The sequence below is a fragment of the Vicia villosa genome, linkage group LG3 (genome assembly GCF_029867415.1).
Source record: "Vicia villosa cultivar HV-30 ecotype Madison, WI linkage group LG3, Vvil1.0, whole genome shotgun sequence".
NCBI lineage: Eukaryota > Viridiplantae > Streptophyta > Magnoliopsida > Fabales > Fabaceae > Vicia > Vicia villosa.
Genome location: NC_081182.1, coordinates 61,383,453 through 61,403,576, shown reverse-complemented (window position 1 = coordinate 61,403,576; position 20,124 = coordinate 61,383,453).

Here is a 20,124-nt window from a genome sequence, read left to right as displayed (position 1 = left end):
TTTTGCCGTCTATTCTTTCTGATCGCAAATTCATATCATTTATATATGTTTTTGTCATCATCAAAAAGGGGGAGATTGTTAGAACAAGATTTGTTCTGATCAATTATCTTAGTTTTGATGATAACAATAATATGAATTTTTCTTAAGATAATATGGTACTCTAATCCAATGCAATTTCCCTTTCAGGAAATATATAAAGAGTACGCATAATTCAGCGCTCAGAAGCTTTGTCTCAAAGGGTTCAGCATGCAACATCAGAACATGGTCTGGCAAGACATCAGAAGATGGTCGAAGCAGAATCAGAACATGGGTCTATGGAAGCATCAGAAGAACAAGAGAACAGAAGCACTGAAGTTCTGATGGTATCACGCTCAGAAGCACTTCAAGGTCAGAAGATCAGAAGATGCTATGCACCAAGCTGTTTGACTCTGATGATATTCAAACGTTGTATTCACAAACATCAGATCAGAAGAAAGTACAAGTGGCAAGCTACGCTGACTGACAAAAGGAACGTTAAAAGCTACTAAAGGCTACGTCAGTAGACACAGCGTGAACAAGGCTCGAGGTAGTTGACAAAAGCGTATAACATTAAATGCGATGCTGTACGGAACACGCAAAGCATTAAATGCACTCAACGGTCATCTTCTCCAACGCCTATAAATATGAAGTTCTGATGAGAAGCAAGGTTAACGATTCTGCACCAAAACAACTCATATCAAACTTGCTGAAACGCTGTTCAAATCTAAACTCAGAATCTTCATCTTCATCAAAGCTCACTACATTGCTGTTGTAATATTTTAGTGAGATTAAGCTTAAACGATTAAGAGAAATATCACAGTTGTGATTATCGCTTTTAAGAAGCATTTGTAATACTCTTAGATTGATTACATTAAGTTGTAAGGAACTAGAGTGATCGTGTGGATCAGAATACTCTAGGAAGTCTTAGGAGTGAACTAAGCAGATTGTAACTAGAGTGATCGTGTGGATCAGTATACTCTAGAAAAGTCTTAGAGGGTATCTAAGCAGTTGTTCCTGGAGTGATCAGTGTGTGATCAGTAGACTCTGGAAGACTTAGTTGCTGACTAAGTGGAGAACCATTGTAATCCGTGCGATTAGTGGATTAAATCCTCAGTTGAGGTAAATCATCTCTGCGGGGGTGGACTGGAGTAGTTTAGTTAACAACGAACCAGGATAAAAATAACTGTGCAATTTATTTTTATCTGTCAAGTTTTTAAAGCTACACTTATTCAAACCCCCCCTTTCTAAGTGTTTTTCTGTCCTTCAGTTATTGCTTTAATTATTAATTGTTGTGGTTAGTAATTTTAGGGAGTGATAACTTTGAATTGAATCTAGAATCACTTAACTATAAGATAAATATCTGAAACTGCTCACGTAATTGGTGCGTGTCGCACCCCAATTTTTGACCTAGTCTTTTTTTTACTATTTTTCACAATTTCATTTGAATCGTTTGTGTTGACTGTGTTCTGATTAATAATTGATTGTTCGTGAAGTTCATTGGCCCAGTCGATTTGTTAATCTCGTCACATCTAAGTTGTGATCGACTTTTGCACCTTACATATTTGATTTTTTTTTTTTTGTATCATGTGTTGATTAAGTTAATAGTCAAGTTGGTTATTATTGAAATAAATATTTCTTTTAATAATTAAATTCATTATTAACTAAATTAGCACTTTGTAAATAACATTAATTTCTTTTTTTATCTTTTAATTAAAGTTGCATCCAAAGCAAGCTTTTTATTTATTTTTACATTATAGTACAAATTATGTTTTGTTTTTCTTTTTTAATAATAGTTATATTTTAAATTTTATTATTATTATTATTATTTTGATTGGCAATAGAATATGCAAAAAGGCTTTGTGTGTTTTGGCTCAATTTATTCTCTTCTATAAGGTCCATTTACATTTTTTTTTTTACACTAAAAGAAAACAAAAAATAATAACATATTTTGTCTTCACTTCTTGCTCTATCCCACGCCTCTGCCTTCACCAACAGCACTCTGCATATTTGTACCATCATTTGTCAAGCCTGCCCTGAACCAACACTACACTCCAAAAACTCTGCACCCTTGCTGCACACAGCATGCCAAACATTGCATAGAAATGGTAGAACAAATCCCTGCATCAAGAAGATATCAAAATCAGTAGCTATAATAGTTCAAATCCTCACCAAACTTTCCCCCCAAAACCATCTCAATTCTTCTATAAAAAAACAACTCAGTAACACCATAAAGAGGGGGGCGATTCAGTAAAGGGGGCAGCCACGAAATAACAAAAAAAAAGTCTCTCAAAACTTCTGTAAAAAACTAATAGCAAAAAACCTCTGCTCATTTCAATACACAATAAACCTTCAAACTTTGATCCCTCAGCAACCCTGAATCACCCTCAACCGTACCTTACCCCAATCAAAACCGCAACACCACTCACACACAGCAACAAACCGAATCAAACAATACAACACTCAAACCTCACAGCAATAACAGCAACGGCTTTTCAAAACAAAACACAACTGCATATCTCGAAATAGCCGAATAAAGAGAGAAGAAGCGCTCAGAAGAGGAAGAGAAACGTACCTCAGTTTGCATTTTCCCTCTTGATTCTGTTTCAGTTTTATTTCAATTCTTGCTTTATATTTTGTTCACATAATCTTGTAATCACTAGCCATATTTGGGGATAAGGGTTTCATGGCTTGTTGCTTACATCTTTCGATTGAATGTCGTGAGAAATTATGAAACTGAAAGTTGGAGAAGGATTTGTTGTTGTTTTGTCTACGAAGCATCGCGAGAGATTTGAGAGACAAGAACGAATATGGTATTGTAGTTGTTGCTCTGTTCATAATGTGAGAGGGAGAGATCTCTTTTTTCCGTTTCTTCACGATGAAGAGGCGCTGAGATGCTTGTTTAGGTTAAAACCGGTTTCGGGTAATAGGCAGGGTCTTGGAGCGGGTCGGCTAGTCTGGCCCAGTGATTCATATTTTTATTTATTTTTGCATGAATGTTTTTTTATGATTACTAGTGGGCCTTTGGCTTTAATCTTCTTCTTGGCCCAAGTTATTACAAATAAAAACTACAAAAAAATAGTTATTGTTTATTTCATCTTTTATCAAATATTTATTAAAAGATCAAAAATAATCTTTTTAGATGTATGTTTAGGAGTCATTCAAAATATTTTAAAATGATTCAAAAAAAAAAAACACTTTCTTTTAATCAAATCATTTTATCTATAATGGAAAGAAGGGTTTGTACGTACTTGTACAAGTTGTTCTTTAAGCATTTAGGCGATGGCCGTTAAGCCTTTGTTTGGATGTTTAAACTCCATTAAAGACTTCTTAAAAATCGATTTAACTCACTCTTTTTTTTACAAAAACGACTTTCTTTTAATCAAATCATTTTAGTTTATAATGGATAATGAAGAAGGGTTTGTACGTACTTGTACAAGTTGTTCTTTAAGCAATTAGGCGATGGCCGTTAAGCCATTGTTTAAGTGCGTTGACTCCATTAAAGACTTCATAAAACTCGATTTAGCGAATGCTCTTTCAAGTGTTTAGGCGATGGCCGTTAAGCTTTTGTTTGAACGCTTGAATACCACTAAAGATCTTACAAACTCAATTCATCTCGCCTTTTACAAAACAATTTTAATTCATCAAATCATATCTTTCTCTCGCCCTAGTCAATTCCTTTTCATCACCTACGAGGGGGTTGTACGTACTTATACAATTTTCTCTTTCAAGCATTTAGGCGATGGCCGTTAAGCCTTTGTTTAAATGTTTGATTTCTAACAAACAACTTCAATTTATTCACACCTTTTAATTTTAAAACCTTTTTTTATAAAACGAGACACTTAGTCAAAATTCAAATGCAATTATACTTCCACATGTGAAGATCGAACGTTTTCCACTCGAATGCGATGATGGCCAAAATCTTGTTTCAATCTCGATTTAGTTATCCATTCTTGTAGTGATGCAAACAATCTATTATCCATGTGCGCATAGTATTGTTTGAATGCGATTGAGTACCTCTCGCTAAAATCAACCAACAAATTCGGCGTTTTAGCCCGAACTACGGTTGCTCTGACTTTCCCATTGCACTAGGGAATACGTAGGCACAAGATGCAAACGTCTTGGCGAGCACAATAATAAAAAACCTTTTTTTGTTCCTTTCTTCTTTCCAACCTTATAAATAAATAACGCAAGTAGATAATAAGCTAACAATAAATTACAAGAATAACTAAATGGGTCCCATCGAGTACGATGGAGGTGAGGGGTGCTAATACCTTCCCCTTGCTTAACCGACTCCCGAACCTAAATTTGGTTGCGATGACCATCTTATCCATTTTCTTTTAATCCGTGGGCTTTATCGATATTTCCCCATTCCTCTTTGGAACAAATAAAGTTCGGTGGCGACTCTGTTGTACTTCGAGCGCGCGAAAGCGCATCGAGTCACATTTTTACCGCTACAGAAAGTGGCGACTCTGCTGGGGACTACTTTAGAGAGTCAACCCTAGTTTAGTTTTTTTTTCTTGTTTTATTGTTAGCTTTATTTATTTGCTTATTTATTTCCTTTATTATTTGATTTCTTATTTTATGATTGGAATATCTTGATTTTTGGCACTTTATGGACAAAGCTCTACACCCGAGCTCAAGAAACACATAAGATAAGATGGTGGTTTAGTATTAAACTTGCTTGACGTAGTGTCAAGTGGGAGGTACTAATGCCCCGCCTAGAGTAGGTCCTTTGAGAAGATGTCTTTGGTTAAGTAAGTTATTTACTTGAGCGATGATGTTTTCAATTTGGATCGTTAACTCTAGGGACCTTTAGAAAAACCCTTAAACCATGACTTTTTAGGAAATGGTGGTTTCGCACCCAACTTGCGTAACGTAACTATTACCGTGGGTAAGTGCGAAAACCACACTCAGAATAGGCTTCATTTGAAAACATGGTTGTGTGGGAAGTTATTTGCTAGATGATCAAGTTTTCAAAAGTAGCTTGTAACTCTGAGAACTGTGTCTAGAACCTTGTCGAAAAAACCTTAGAACTATCCTATTGTGTGCCACTTTGTGCTGAGAAATCAGAATGTTTCTGTATGATTTGAAATCCACTACATTTAAACCATACATGACATGACATGGCATACATCTTTGCATAAAAAAATAATTCATGCATCCATATTCATACATTCAAGTGGTCGACTCATATTGTCCATCTTCATCTCCAGAGTTTTCTGTTCATCGTCAAGTTGATTCCTCGACACATTGAACTAGAAGCATGTATCCAAAGACTATGGAAGAACTTCAACAAGATCAAGAGTTGTTGAGAATGGAAGTCAGTCAGTTGAAGAGCCAGATGAATCATATCATGGGAATTCTGGAAGCCTTGCTGAAAGGAGGAAAAATCTCTCCACCGATCATTGCACCAGAAGTGCACGCTCCTATAGCCCAAAGGCAGTATCATCCAGTGATTGCTCAAGTGGAAGCCTATGGCCCATCTCCCAAGGATCTTCCTAAACCTTCCTTCTCAAAACTTTCTGGTCAACATTCTCTGTCTACTCCTCAACAAAGCCAAGGAAATCAGGGGCAAGGCAAGAATCTGAACAAAACATTGAGGAAACAACAAAAGAGGCCTCACAACTCTGGTCCAATTTCAATGTTGAATGTTGAAGCTCCTCAACCTCAAGCTGCTAACCAAAATCCAAATCGCGATAGGACTCGCTTTGATCCTATTCCGATATCATACACTGAATTGTATCTCGTGTTGGTCCAGAGAGGCTTGATTACAACTAGGGCTCCACCTCCTCTTCGAGACCCTCCTCCAAAAGGATTCCGATTCGACCTTCGCTGTGAATTTCATCAAGGTGTTGTAGGCCATGACTTAGAAGGTTGCTATGCGCTAAAGACTATAGTGAAAGGGTTGATCAATGCAAAGATTCTCTCTTTCGAAGAGACTTATCCCAATGTTGTCAACAATCCTTTACCCGAGCATGACAAGAGTGGCTGAAGTTGAGAATGACAAGTTGTTTCCTAAAGCCAAGTGTTTCAGACAGGATAGCTCCTCCTCGTCACTGATTAGTCATTAGGCCTTGTTTCTTTATGTTTGCAATTTCCTTGTTTTGTTTCATGTACTGCATTTAAACTTTGTTTGTTCCTGAGTGTTTAATTTTAATGAAATGAGCATTGCGTATTTTGATTCAACCCATTGTGTTTATCTTTATGCTTTATCTTAAAAAAAAAATCTCTTTTTCACTTTCTTTATCAAACTTGTGTTTTATGCAAAGATTGAAGGGAGAATGATGACAGCGAAATACCAAGGTTGTTGAATTATATGCTTTCAAATAAAACTTTGCTGATGATGTACAGGCATTGTTTCAATTCCCAAACACTGGAGAAATAAGGAAGTTAATCCCTTGTCAACCCCTCTGAGCCTTCGAAGTTGGAGTTTCTTTTAAACGAAAAAACCCGCAATTTTAACCTGGGGCAGGGTAGTTCTCAGTTAATTTGTTTGTGCATTCAATTTCAAGATAATCATTAAGTACGCCTTTCAATAAGGGTTTCAATCAAAAGTGACCAAGATGGTTATCATTAATCATTCTCAAGGCAGTCACTATCTTTCCAATACAAAAAAAATTCAAAGAAAAAGCCCGCTAAGTCAAAACCTATGAAGGAGACTTAGGCAAAATTGGGGCATCCCGCTGACTGTAATCTCAAAAAGAAACAGTTCAGGCAAAAGTTAGGGATATAAAGCAAAAAAGAGAAGTCAATAAGTTCCTTGAACAACCATAAAATGTTGTGACTATCAAAAGGAAGAAGTGACTGCCATCACAAAGATTCCCTTTACTTACGAGTCATCATCGCTTAAATAGGTGCAATCCAAAAGCCTTTTGGAACCTGAATGTGTAATTTGAATTAACTGAGCGTAGGATTGAAGTTCATCGCGAAGAATGGGGTGGGTACAAATAAATTTTGAGCCTATATCCTTTGTTTCTAAAACCATGAACCAAGCCACGTTACAACCTTCAAAAGACCTAATTGAAGCAAGGTTTATTTTGAAAGCATACTACAACAAGGTTGCGTTAACCTGACTCCTAAAGATTTTTGCAAATTGTTTGTTTTACCATACCTTTTGGTTTATCCATCACTTTGAATGTCCAGACAACTGTGTTTGGACTTTTGATTCATTTTCTTTACATCAATACCATCTTTTCAATAAAATGACTTTGAATTTCAAAATATGTTTTGAGTGTTGTATTAAAATTACCATTTTTTGAATGAACATTTTATTTGCAAGTAAGTACTCATCTTTCAAGGAAGTTCAAACAGACGAGAAACTTGACCAGTGATCCTATCAGGGGCACCTTACTTCAAAGATCTTGTTTTTCAAAAGTTATATTAGGGGCAAGTATTACCAACATTCATTTCAAAGAACTGAAGCAACGATCAGATAACAATCATCCAGTCCGGGGCAGTTTTCTTCAGCAATCCCCAAAGCAGTTTATCAGTCCTTCTCAAAGAGGATCATTAGTGTGACATAACAAAGTTGGAAATGCTCTTGTGTTGAGGAATCAGAGTTCCATTCTTCCCTCATAAAAGAGTCTATCTCAATTGTCATAACCAATTGCATTGCATTGATCATTCATGTATCATGCATAGAAAAATTCATATACCATGCATATTCATGCAAAATGTCTCAAGTATTGTTGTTTATAACATATTACCCTATGGTCTAAGTCCAACTTATTTGGCATTTATCAAAGTTTCTGTCTCATTCATGTTTTACCTTGAATGTCTTCGATGTTTTCTTCTCGAAGTCCAATCCTGTTTTATCTTGATTGTCTTTGGTGTTGTTTCAATCATGTTTTATCTTGAATGTCTCTGATATTTCCTTTTCAAAGTCCAATCATGTTTTACCTCGATTGTCTTTGTTGCTTCATTCATGTTTTATCTGATGTTCTTCAATCATGTTTTATCTTGATGATCTTCTGTCATGTTTTATCTTGATTGCCTTCGCTGGTTTGATCATGTTTTATCTTGATTCCCATCTAATACTTGAGTCAGTCATGTTTTATCTTGGTTGTCTTTAATCATGTTTTATCTTGATTCCCCTCTAATATTTGAGTCAGTCATGTTTTATCTTGGTTGTCTTCAGTCATGTTTTATCTTGATGCTCTTCAGTCATGTTTTATCTTGATATTCTTTAATCATGTTTTATCTTGATTCATATATAATACCCGAGTCAGTCATGTTTTATCTTGGTTGTCTTCGGTCATGTTTTATCTTGATTTTCATCTTGTACTTGAGTCAGTCGTGTTTTATCTTGGTTGTCTTCGATCATGTTTTATCTTGGTTGCTATCTAACACTTGAGTCAATCATGTTTTATCTTGGTTGTCTTCGATCATATTTTATCTTGATGTTCTTCAGTCATGTTTTATCTTGATGTTCTTCAGTCATGTTTTATCTTGGTGTTCTTCAATCATGTTTTATCTTGATATTCTTCAATCATGTTTTATCTTGATATTCTTCAATCATGTTTTATCTTGATTGTCTTCAGTCATGTTTTATCTTGAATCCCATTCGATGTCGTTCAATCACGTTTTACCTTGATTGTCCTCTGATGTTGGCTCGTTCATGTTTTATCTTGAATGTCTCTGAATATTTTCTTTTCAAAAGTCCAATCACGTTTTATCTTTGTTGGCCTTCGTGTTCTCCAATCATGTTTTACCTTGATTGTCCTTTGATGTTCCCCAATCATGTTTTACCTTGATTGCATTTGATATTCTCCAATCATGTTTTACCTTGATTGTCATTTAATACAGCCTCGTTCATGTTTTATCTTGAACATCTCAGATGTTCTCCTCCTAAAGTTCAACCATGCTTTACCCTGACCGCCTTTGTAGCTTGTCTTTCCTCTACGATTTCATTCAAGTTTTAATCCTGATTACTTTTGATGTGATTGCATGTTTCAAATTTTATTCCCCACAGAATTCAGAGTGTCTCATATCATATTGCATTCAAAAAAGTTTCCATTGCATTCATGTCATAAGCATTGTCGCGGCGATCTTAGGACAAAAATTGTGTACTTTGTATTTAAGTCTCTTCACATCTTCGATGGAAGAAACTTAAATAGGGGCATCTGTCGCACCCCAATTTTTGACCTAGTCTTTTTTTTACTATTTTTCACAATTTCATTTGAATCGTTTGTGTTGACTGTGTTCTGATTAATAATTGATTGTTCGTGAAGTTCATTGGCCCAGTCGATTTGTTAATCTCGTCACATCTAAGTTGTGATCGACTTTTGCACCTTACATATTTGATTTTTTTTTTTGTATCATGTGTTGATTAAGTTAATAGTCAAGTTGGTTATTATTGAAATAAATATTTCTTTTAATAATTAAATTCATTATTAACTAAATTAGCACTTTGTAAATAACATTAATTTCTTTTTTTATCTTTTAATTAAAGTTGCATCCAAAGCAAGCTTTTTATTTATTTTTACATTATAGTACAAATTATGTTTTGTTTTTCTTTTTTAATAATAGTTATATTTTAAATTTTATTATTATTATTATTATTTTGATTGGCAATAGAATATGCAAAAAGGCTTTGTGTGTTTTGGCTCAATTTATTCTCTTCTATAAGGTCCATTTACATTTTTTTTTTTACACTAAAAGAAAACAAAAAATAATAACATATTTTGTCTTCACTTCTTGCTCTATCCCACGCCTCTGCCTTCACCAACAGCACTCTGCATATTTGTACCATCATTTGTCAAGCCTGCCCTGAACCAACACTACACTCCAAAAACTCTGCACCCTTGCTGCACACAGCATGCCAAACATTGCATAGAAATGGTAGAACAAATCCCTGCATCAAGAAGATATCAAAATCAGTAGCTATAATAGTTCAAATCCTCACCAAACTTTCCCCCCAAAACCATCTCAATTCTTCTATAAAAAAACAACTCAGTAACACCATAAAGAGGGGGGCGATTCAGTAAAGGGGGCAGCCACGAAATAACAAAAAAAAAGTCTCTCAAAACTTCTGTAAAAAACTAATAGCAAAAAACCTCTGCTCATTTCAATACACAATAAACCTTCAAACTTTGATCCCTCAGCAACCCTGAATCACCCTCAACCGTACCTTACCCCAATCAAAACCGCAACACCACTCACACACAGCAACAAACCGAATCAAACAATACAACACTCAAACCTCACAGCAATAACAGCAACGGCTTTTCAAAACAAAACACAACTGCATATCTCGAAATAGCCGAATAAAGAGAGAAGAAGCGCTCAGAAGAGGAAGAGAAACGTACCTCAGTTTGCATTTTCCCTCTTGATTCTGTTTCAGTTTTATTTCAATTCTTGCTTTATATTTTGTTCACATAATCTTGTAATCACTAGTCATATTTGGGGATAAGGGTTTCATGGCTTGTTGCTTACATCTTTCGATTGAATGTCGTGAGAAATTATGAAACTGAAAGTTGGAGAAGGATTTGTTGTTGTTTTGTCTACGAAGCATCGCGAGAGATTTGAGAGACAAGAACGAATATGGTATTGTAGTTGTTGCTCTGTTCATAATGTGAGAGGGAGAGATCTCTTTTTTCCGTTTCTTCACGATGAAGAGGCGCTGAGATGCTTGTTTAGGTTAAAACCGGTTTCGGGTAATAGGCAGGGTCTTGGAGCGGGTCGGCTAGTCTGGCCCAGTGATTCATATTTTTATTTATTTTTGCATGAATGTTTTTTTATGATTACTAGTGGGCCTTTGGCTTTAATCTTCTTCTTGGCCCAAGTTATTACAAATAAAAACTACAAAAAAATAGTTATTGTTTATTTCATCTTTTATCAAATATTTATTAAAAGATCAAAAATAATCTTTTTAGATGTATGTTTAGGAGTCATTCAAAATATTTTAAAATGATTCAAAAAAAAAAAACACTTTCTTTTAATCAAATCATTTTATCTATAATGGAAAGAAGGGTTTGTACGTACTTGTACAAGTTGTTCTTTAAGCATTTAGGCGATGGCCGTTAAGCCTTTGTTTGGATGTTTAAACTCCATTAAAGACTTCTTAAAAATCGATTTAACTCACTCTTTTTTTTACAAAAACGACTTTCTTTTAATCAAATCATTTTAGTTTATAATGGATAATGAAGAAGGGTTTGTACGTACTTGTACAAGTTGTTCTTTAAGCAATTAGGCGATGGCCGTTAAGCCATTGTTTAAGTGCGTTGACTCCATTAAAGACTTCATAAAACTCGATTTAGCGAATGCTCTTTCAAGTGTTTAGGCGATGGCCGTTAAGCTTTTGTTTGAACGCTTGAATACCACTAAAGATCTTACAAACTCAATTCATCTCGCCTTTTACAAAACAATTTTAATTCATCAAATCATATCTTTCTCTCGCCCTAGTCAATTCCTTTTCATCACCTACGAGGGGGTTGTACGTACTTATACAATTTTCTCTTTCAAGCATTTAGGCGATGGCCGTTAAGCCTTTGTTTAAATGTTTGATTTCTAACAAACAACTTCAATTTATTCACACCTTTTAATTTTAAAACCTTTTTTTATAAAACGAGACACTTAGTCAAAATTCAAATGCAATTATACTTCCACATGTGAAGATCGAACGTTTTCCACTCGAATGCGATGATGGCCAAAATCTTGTTTCAATCTCGATTTAGTTATCCATTCTTGTAGTGATGCAAACAATCTATTATCCATGTGCGCATAGTATTGTTTGAATGCGATTGAGTACCTCTCGCTAAAATCAACCAACAAATTCGGCGTTTTAGCCCGAACTACGGTTGCTCTGACTTTCCCATTGCACTAGGGAATACGTAGGCACAAGATGCAAACGTCTTGGCGAGCACAATAATAAAAAACCTTTTTTTGTTCCTTTCTTCTTTCCAACCTTATAAATAAATAACGCAAGTAGATAATAAGCTAACAATAAATTACAAGAATAACTAAATGGGTCCCATCGAGTACGATGGAGGTGAGGGGTGCTAATACCTTCCCCTTGCTTAACCGACTCCCGAACCTAAATTTGGTTGCGATGACCATCTTATCCATTTTCTTTTAATCCGTGGGCTTTATCGATATTTCCCCATTCCTCTTTGGAACAAATAAAGTTCGGTGGCGACTCTGTTGTACTTCGAGCGCGCGAAAGCGCATCGAGTCACATTTTTACCGCTACAGTGCGCACACGCACACTTTTGGGGTAACCTCTCTGTTGCCTGTTGCCTTGTTGCCTGTTGCCTTGTGTTTTTGCAGAATAGCCAGTCCCTCGAATACGAGGATACCTCAGCCATGTTGCCTTGATTAAGATCATGGTCCCTAATGATGCTGCCTTCGATACACATGATCTCGACCCTCGGAAGTTGCCTACGAAAAGGCTGAGGTATCCTCTGGCTGCCTACGAAAAGGCTATTCTGGTTCTTCCCTTAGACTACCTGCCTCCCTATGGCATGGGACAGTCTTATGGCGAACGAACTCTCGATGACCCTTCAACCTCCAAATGAAAGGCTTTCTGCCCTCTTATGGCAAGGATAGACCCTTTCACCCTGAAAGGCTAAAAGAACTTCTTTTTCAAACTATAAGGTAATTGCCCTTAATTGTTTTGCCTTGCTCTAAAAATATTTTGTTAGAACAAGATTTGAAGACATGGAGTAATAAAGGATGATCCAATAATCAAGGAAGAATAAGACGCAAAAATCAGCAAACCTTTGAAGATATGTCAGATTTTAGCCTAGATATGGAGACGATCAAGAAAATTAACACAAGGGATGATGATGCTTATGGAAATGAATAGACTCACTTATGTGTCGTATGATGTTTTTATTCTTGCTTTGTTACTTTTCATTCCATAATGTCTTGCTTTCCATACAACTTCAACTATGTAATTTTCCCTTTGTACTTTGAATTCTTAGAAATTTTTAATTAATAAAATTTTTAAATATTTACTTGTTAATATGTTTAAATATTTAAATTATTATAATGCATCTTTATCCACCTTTTTTATTATTACAAAAGTGAATAAGTATACTCTTAAAGGATTAGAGTATAACCTCTATTTAATTGGGGAGAGTTTAATCACTCTAAACATATATTTGTTGTTTCTTATACCACCTCCCCGAAAAATGTGTTGTCATCACGAAAAAGGGGGAGAATGTGGAATATTGATTTGCAAGTTTAATGAACAAGGAAGCTCTCAACAACATACTTTTTTATATGTTTTTGATGATGATAACTAACAACTTAAGTGCAGGCATTACAAGTCGTCAAAGATGCAATAAACAAGAATACATCCCAAGTCCTCTAATGATGGCACTAAACAAGAATACATCCCAAGTCTCATCTTCAAGAATAATTCAAGCAACTGTTTGTACGAATGAATCATTTGACAAGTCTTGAAGATTCAAAGTGTGAAAGATAGGAAGTATGAAAGTTCGCCCTATCGTGTCTAAGTGAACAATATGTTGCAAAAGCATAAGGGCGTTCTCGTAAAATTTATAGCTAATTACACACATACTAAAAGAATTTTTATAACTTCTTTTTCTTAATAAAATATTTCGAATAAATGTTTTAAAGTCATGCTAGTTTAATCGGGGGCTGTTAGAAAAGTTCTAAATTTTTTTGCATTGGCCAATTAATTGACACTTATACCTAATCGATTAGGTTAGTACAAAAATATGCCCTAAAAGTTTACGAAAGTGCCTTAATGAATGATAACAGCTATTATCTTTTCATACCTTTTAAATTTTACTAAATGATTGTTTATAGGTCAACTAATCGATTGGTGCATTATGTCAATTAATTGCCTCGTCAATTTTGGTCACAAAGATTTTCCTTATTTGTGTCAACCTCTAGCCTATAAATTGAGATATCTTCCCATATATTTTCAAATCCAGAATTGTGAGTTCTTATACCTCACTCCTCACTCTCTCTCTTGTTAGACGATAGGAATGGTCTAGAGGGGGTGAATAGACCACCTTTTTCCGACTTAAGAAAATTTTAGCTTTTGAAACGTGACTTCCCTGAATCACTTAATCGTTTAAGAGCGATTACGTTATCGGGGACCGGATACGTGCACTAAACCGAACGGATGAAAAATGTCAAATAATGAATTACGTTTTAACGAATATATCAATTGTATCAATTGCACACTAGATGGTATATTACTCACAATGAACGTTTCACTAAAATTTGAACAAAAAATTGATTGAGTAATTTTATCGAACACTTGGTGATCGATATTTACCAAACCTTAGTTTTTGCTCAATAATGGAAATAAACGAAAACAAATAGAAATAAGATAAAGTAAAAACGATAAGGAACACGAGATTTGTTAAGGTAGTTCCTCTATTGTCCTCGCAGGAGTACGTCTGCCCCTAATTTTAAATGAAATTAGGAAAGTTTTATTTGATTGCAAAATATTTAACAATGATAGAAAGTACCAATCACCAACTACACACATGCAGTAAAATTGAATACAATTCGATCCTCCCCTTGATTCAAGTTGAATCAAGTCAATGTCAATGATCTTCACCGATCAAGACCCCGATCATTCCATTCTCAATCCTCCGGTTGTAGCAAGTTTGTTGAGCGGATCTTCAATCCCTTAATCCCTTATGCACGGCTGAATTGATTTCCAAAGCAAATCGATCGTCAAAAACCTTCGAACAAAATTGTTGATGAAGAAGGAAAAACCCTAAGGTTTTATACAAGAAACACCCTCAACAATCTTCACTCGAACAAGATAAATGTCTACCGTCGAATCTCAAACAAGACAAATGTCTACCGTCGAACCTTATCAACACACGTTCCTTACTCCGATTGAAAAAGATGATTGTGTGTGATTTTTGATCAATAAGCGAAAGGTTGAAGATGAGAAGAAGCTTGAGTATATCTTTTACGTTTCTTGTTAAAATGCTTGAGAATGATCATTTGAATATTTATACCATACACAATGCATAGGCCAATTTGAAAACAGCAATAAACCAGTTTGAGAAGCAACAGGTCGACCTGCTCCCCTGCATAGGTCGACCTGTAGAAGGTATTTCAATTGAAAATAAGCAAAGTATGAAACTTGCGTCGACCTGAAGGGTCGGTGTGCGCATTCCCGTGAGTTCCTCAAAACGCCATGCGTCGACCTATTTCATCAATGCGTCGACGCATTTTGTTCTTGCACTTGAATCACCTAAAAGTTGATGCGTCGACCTGAAGGGTCGGCGTGCGCATACCCGTGATAACACCAATGTTCCATGCGTCGACCTGAAGATGTAATGCGTCGACGCATTCAGCCCTTACATGGAGTTTTTCAGAAATTGCTTGCAGTAGGTCGACCGATAGTGTTTATGAGTCGACCTATTAGTGTCTTGTAGCCAAAAATACTTGTCTTTGTTGCATTTTCTTGGTTTCTATGATTTCACTCCAGTTGTAGTTGATTCACAATGTTTTGACATCATGAAAACTACACCATTTCCCTCACATACTCCCCCTTTTTGATGATGGCAAAACTTGTGAATCTTTGTCGAGGCATTGCTTAAACGAAGTGCTTGCTCCCCCTTTCTATACGCTCCCCTATCTTGGTGCATGTGTTTTCCATAGCTTGCTGATTCACTCAGTTTTCTCCCCCTTTGATAACATCAAAAAGAGACAAGCGATATTATACATACATGGTAGGATAACATTATTCAAATTTGATCATTACTAAGCCCTTTTGCAATCATAATCATAAAGCAATCATTCACATAAAAACAACGCTTAATGATAAAATGAAAAAGACGGCAACATAACATAAATAGCCAAACGCGTAATGAGCACATGGCTCAATTCAAATCCTTACACAAACACAAAATATGGTAGAATTTTGTTCAGCACAACATAAAATAAAGTCACAAAAGCAATAAAAATGTTCATGAAAATATGTAAATGGTCTATGCATGAAAAGGAGAACACTAGGCATCAGCATCTTCATGTCTTTCTTGGTCCGGAGGTGGTGGTTGAGCTGTGTGAACTGGAGGGAATGGATAGTTTTGCATGAAGGCGTTTGTAAAGGAAGAGAGTTGGTTTCTCTGAGCATCCAACATACCATAGAGCGTTTTGTACCGTTGCTCTTGAAGTGTGGAGTAGGCCGTAAATTGAGCACCTTGCTCAATGACACGAGTGGTCAATGTAGTGAGGCGCTCATTCATCAAATTTTGATTTTCAATTTCTTGGAGACGCATAAACTCCATCAAATTTGCAATATTGGAGCCGGCATTTTTAGCACCCACATCTTCATCTTCATCCTCACCTTCATTGTCTTCCCCTTCATCGATATTCATTTCATCCTCATCTTCTCGGTTGAGATCAGGATTGTTGCCTCGAAGGATAGCTCTATAGGTACCTGTGGATTGATTGTAAGAGAATCCCATCATATTCAATGTTTTCTTTGTGAATTCTTGGTCGATTGAGATGGACTTCTTTGGTAGCCGTTGAGAAGGGATGTTCACCTTATTTAGCATCCATTGGATGAATGATGCGTATCCATTAGCGGTCCCTCTTCCAGATTCCTTCATCTCAAACATCCGCTTCACGATAAAATGCGGCCAATTCACTGGAATTCTGTTTTTGATTAGCCACACCAAATACACTTCCTGTTGGTCAAGACGAGAGTATCCGCCTTGTTTAGGTCGGATGATTCTCGCCAAAATCCACTGCAATATTCTATCAAGTATGTTGAGTAAACCTGTAGTAGCTGTCCGAGGGAACAAATTGCTTTGAACTACATGGTCAGCACGAGGGCGTCTCAACATGTTGTTCAGTGCAACATTGAAGTCAAACTGAGTCAATATGTTGGTGTCAGTTACCGTGACAGCATTCTCAGTTAACGGAAACAAGCCAACATGTCTCCAAGTGTTGTCGGTAATGGCGTACGTGGTTGTACCCATCTGAAAGTTGAAAGAACTAGCTTGAAATGGACCTTCCATCCCATTGTAGAAAATTCTAACCAGATCCTCATTGTAATCATGACTCAGTTCAAGAAAAGCACCGAGTTTTTGAACTTCAAGCAGATCAATTACCTGTTGAAGATGAAGTCTTCTCAAGGTTCCGGTGAATAGCATGAATTGCTTGATTACCTTTTGTTTGCTGAAGTTGGCGGAGTAGGATTCCACAAGAGCATCAGGAATAAGAGATAGAGCATCCTCGATGTCAGGTTGTGGTTGAGAAGAGGAGTCCCCTCTGTTGGCTCTCTTTCTTGAAGCTTTGTGGCTAGCCATTGATGATTGAGAGGGAGGAGATGAGTGGTGCTTAGGGTTTGTGTGAGTAGGTCGGCGCAAGGAGGAGAAAGAAAAGAGTGAATTGCCTTGTGTCCCCTTTTTAAATGTAACCTAATTTTGAAATTCTGCGAACAATGTGTCGACCTATGCAGGTGATGCGTCGACGCATTAGCTTCAGATTTTTGAAAAATTCCTTTGAGTAGGTCGACTCACAAAAAAGAGTAGGTCGACCTATGCTTTGCAAATTTCAAAATTTGGTTAGATGCAATGAATGTATGTATGTCACAATCAAATTATGCATAAAACAACCATATTTAATGAACAAATTTCAACTTTACCATAGTGAAATATTAGCATAAAGTCAATCTAAGGTTGAAACGATATTACCTTTACTTATGGAAGATGGAGAAGCATGCCCTCACATATCTTTGAATAGACACTTAAGAAATTGTGAGAACATAGATAATAACAATAAATAAAGCATATGCAACTGCTCATAGTTGCAACCTATCCGATATATCAAGGACGCCAAGTTCCCTACGGATGTGAAAGAAGGGCTCGGTAGCTAGGGGTTTTGTAAAGATGTCGGAAAATTGATTTTTGCTATCAACATGCTCAAACACTACATCACCCTTCTCAACATGATCCCTAAGGAAATGGTGTCGAATTTCAATGTGTTTAGTGCGAGAGTGTAAGACCGGATTTTTGGTTAGAATTATAGCACTTGTGTTATCACAAAAGATAGGAATATGATCAAGCTTGACATTGAAGTCAAGTAATTGTTGCTTGAGCCGTAGTATTTGAGCACAACAATTACCGGCCGCCACATATTCCGCCTCGGCGGTTGACAAAGCAAGGGACACTTGTTTCTTGCTATGCCAACTAACCAAGGAATTTGAAAAGAAGTGACATGTTCCACTAGTGCTTTTCCTATCCCATTTGCACCCGGCAAAGTCGGAATCAGAATATCCAACCAAAGAGCAATCACTACCTTTGGAGAACCATAAGCCATGCTTAGTTGTACCTACAAGATACCTAAGTATGCACTTAACGGCTTTTAAGTGAGACTCCTTAGGACATGATTGATATCTTGCACACATGCATACACTAAACATAATATCGAGACGGGAAGAGGTAAGGTAAAGTAGGGAACCGATCATACCTCTATACCTTTTTACATCAACCGGCTTACCATGTTCATCCCGATCAAGATTTACCGCGGTAGGCATAGGAGTGTCAATGGCCTTGGACTTTGCCATGTCAAAATGTTTGAGGAGCTCTTGACAATACTTAGTTTGACTCACAAACGTGCCTTCTTTTAGTTGCTTTATTTGGAGTCCAAGGAAGTAGTTTAATTCACCCATCATGCTCATTTCAAATTCTCCCTGCATAAGCTTAGAAAACTCCTTTACAAGAGTCATATTAATAGAACCAAAGATAATATCATCAACATACACTTGAACTAATATGGAATGCTTTTCATGTCTTTTAATGAATAGGATGGTATCGACTTTCCCTCTTGAGAAACCTTGATTAATCAAAAAATTACTAAGCCGCCCGTACCAAGCTCTAGGAGCTTGTTTTAGACCATACAAGGCACGCTTAAGTTTATAAACATAATCAGGATAATCAACGTTTTCGAATCCGGGAGGTTGAGATACATAGACCTCTTCATTAATGAACCCATTTAGAAACGCACTCTTAACATCCATTTGATAAAGCTTAAAGTTTTGGGAATATGCGAATGCAATTAACAAGGGTATTGCCTCAAGTCGGGCGACCGGAGCATAGGTCTCCTCATAGTCAATCCCTTCCTCTTGGCTATACCCTTGAGCAACAAGACGGGCCTTGTTGCGAGTGATGATACCGTTTTCGTCTAGTTTGTTCCTAAACACCCATTTAGTGCCAATTACTCGATGGTCTCGCGGAGGAGGGACAAGGTCCCAAACCTCATTTCTCTTAAATTGGTTTAGCTCTTCTTGCATAGCTAAATACCAATGCTCATCGACTAATGCATCTTTGGAGTTTTTAGGCTCAATTTGAGAGACGAAAGAATAATAAAAACAAAAGTTACTTATCCTTGACCGTGTTGTCACCCCTTTTGATATGTCTCATAGAATGTTCTCCATAGGATGGTCCTTAGAAGATTTCCATGCAAGAGGAAGATCATTCTTCTCACTTGGTTGCTCTTCCACTTTCTCTTTAGGTGTTTGATCCACTTCCTCTTCATTATTCTCGGGTAAGAGGGATTCTTTATCTTTCTCAAGTTTGGCATCCGGATCTTTAAGTAAACTCTCAGTTGAGACACCTGCACCATTAAGAACACTACCTTTTCCGACAACTTTCGGACAAGACTCATCAAAAGAGACATGTACGGACTCTTCAACAATATGTAACCTTTTGTTGTATACTCTATAAGCTTTACTGAGCATATCCTAGAAAGATACCCTCATCCGCTTTTGCATCAAACTTACCAAGATTTTCCTTTCCATTATTTAGAACAAAGCACTTACATCCAAATACATGAAGGTGAGAAATGTTTGGTTTTCTTCCTTTCAAGAGTTCATACGGTGTTTTGTTTAGAATAGGTCGTATCAAAATCCTATTTAAAACATAACAAGCCGTATTTATGGCACCGGCCCAAATATTTTGGAAGCCCATGTTCATTAATCATAGTTCTCCCAAGTTCTTCCAACACACGATTTTTACGTTCCACTACTCCATTTTGTTGGGGAGTTCGTGGTGCGGAGAAATTATGATTAATGCCATGATTGCCACAAAACTCTTCAAAGAGATGATTTTCAAACTCACCCCCATGATCACTTCGGATGGATACAATGTTAGTGTT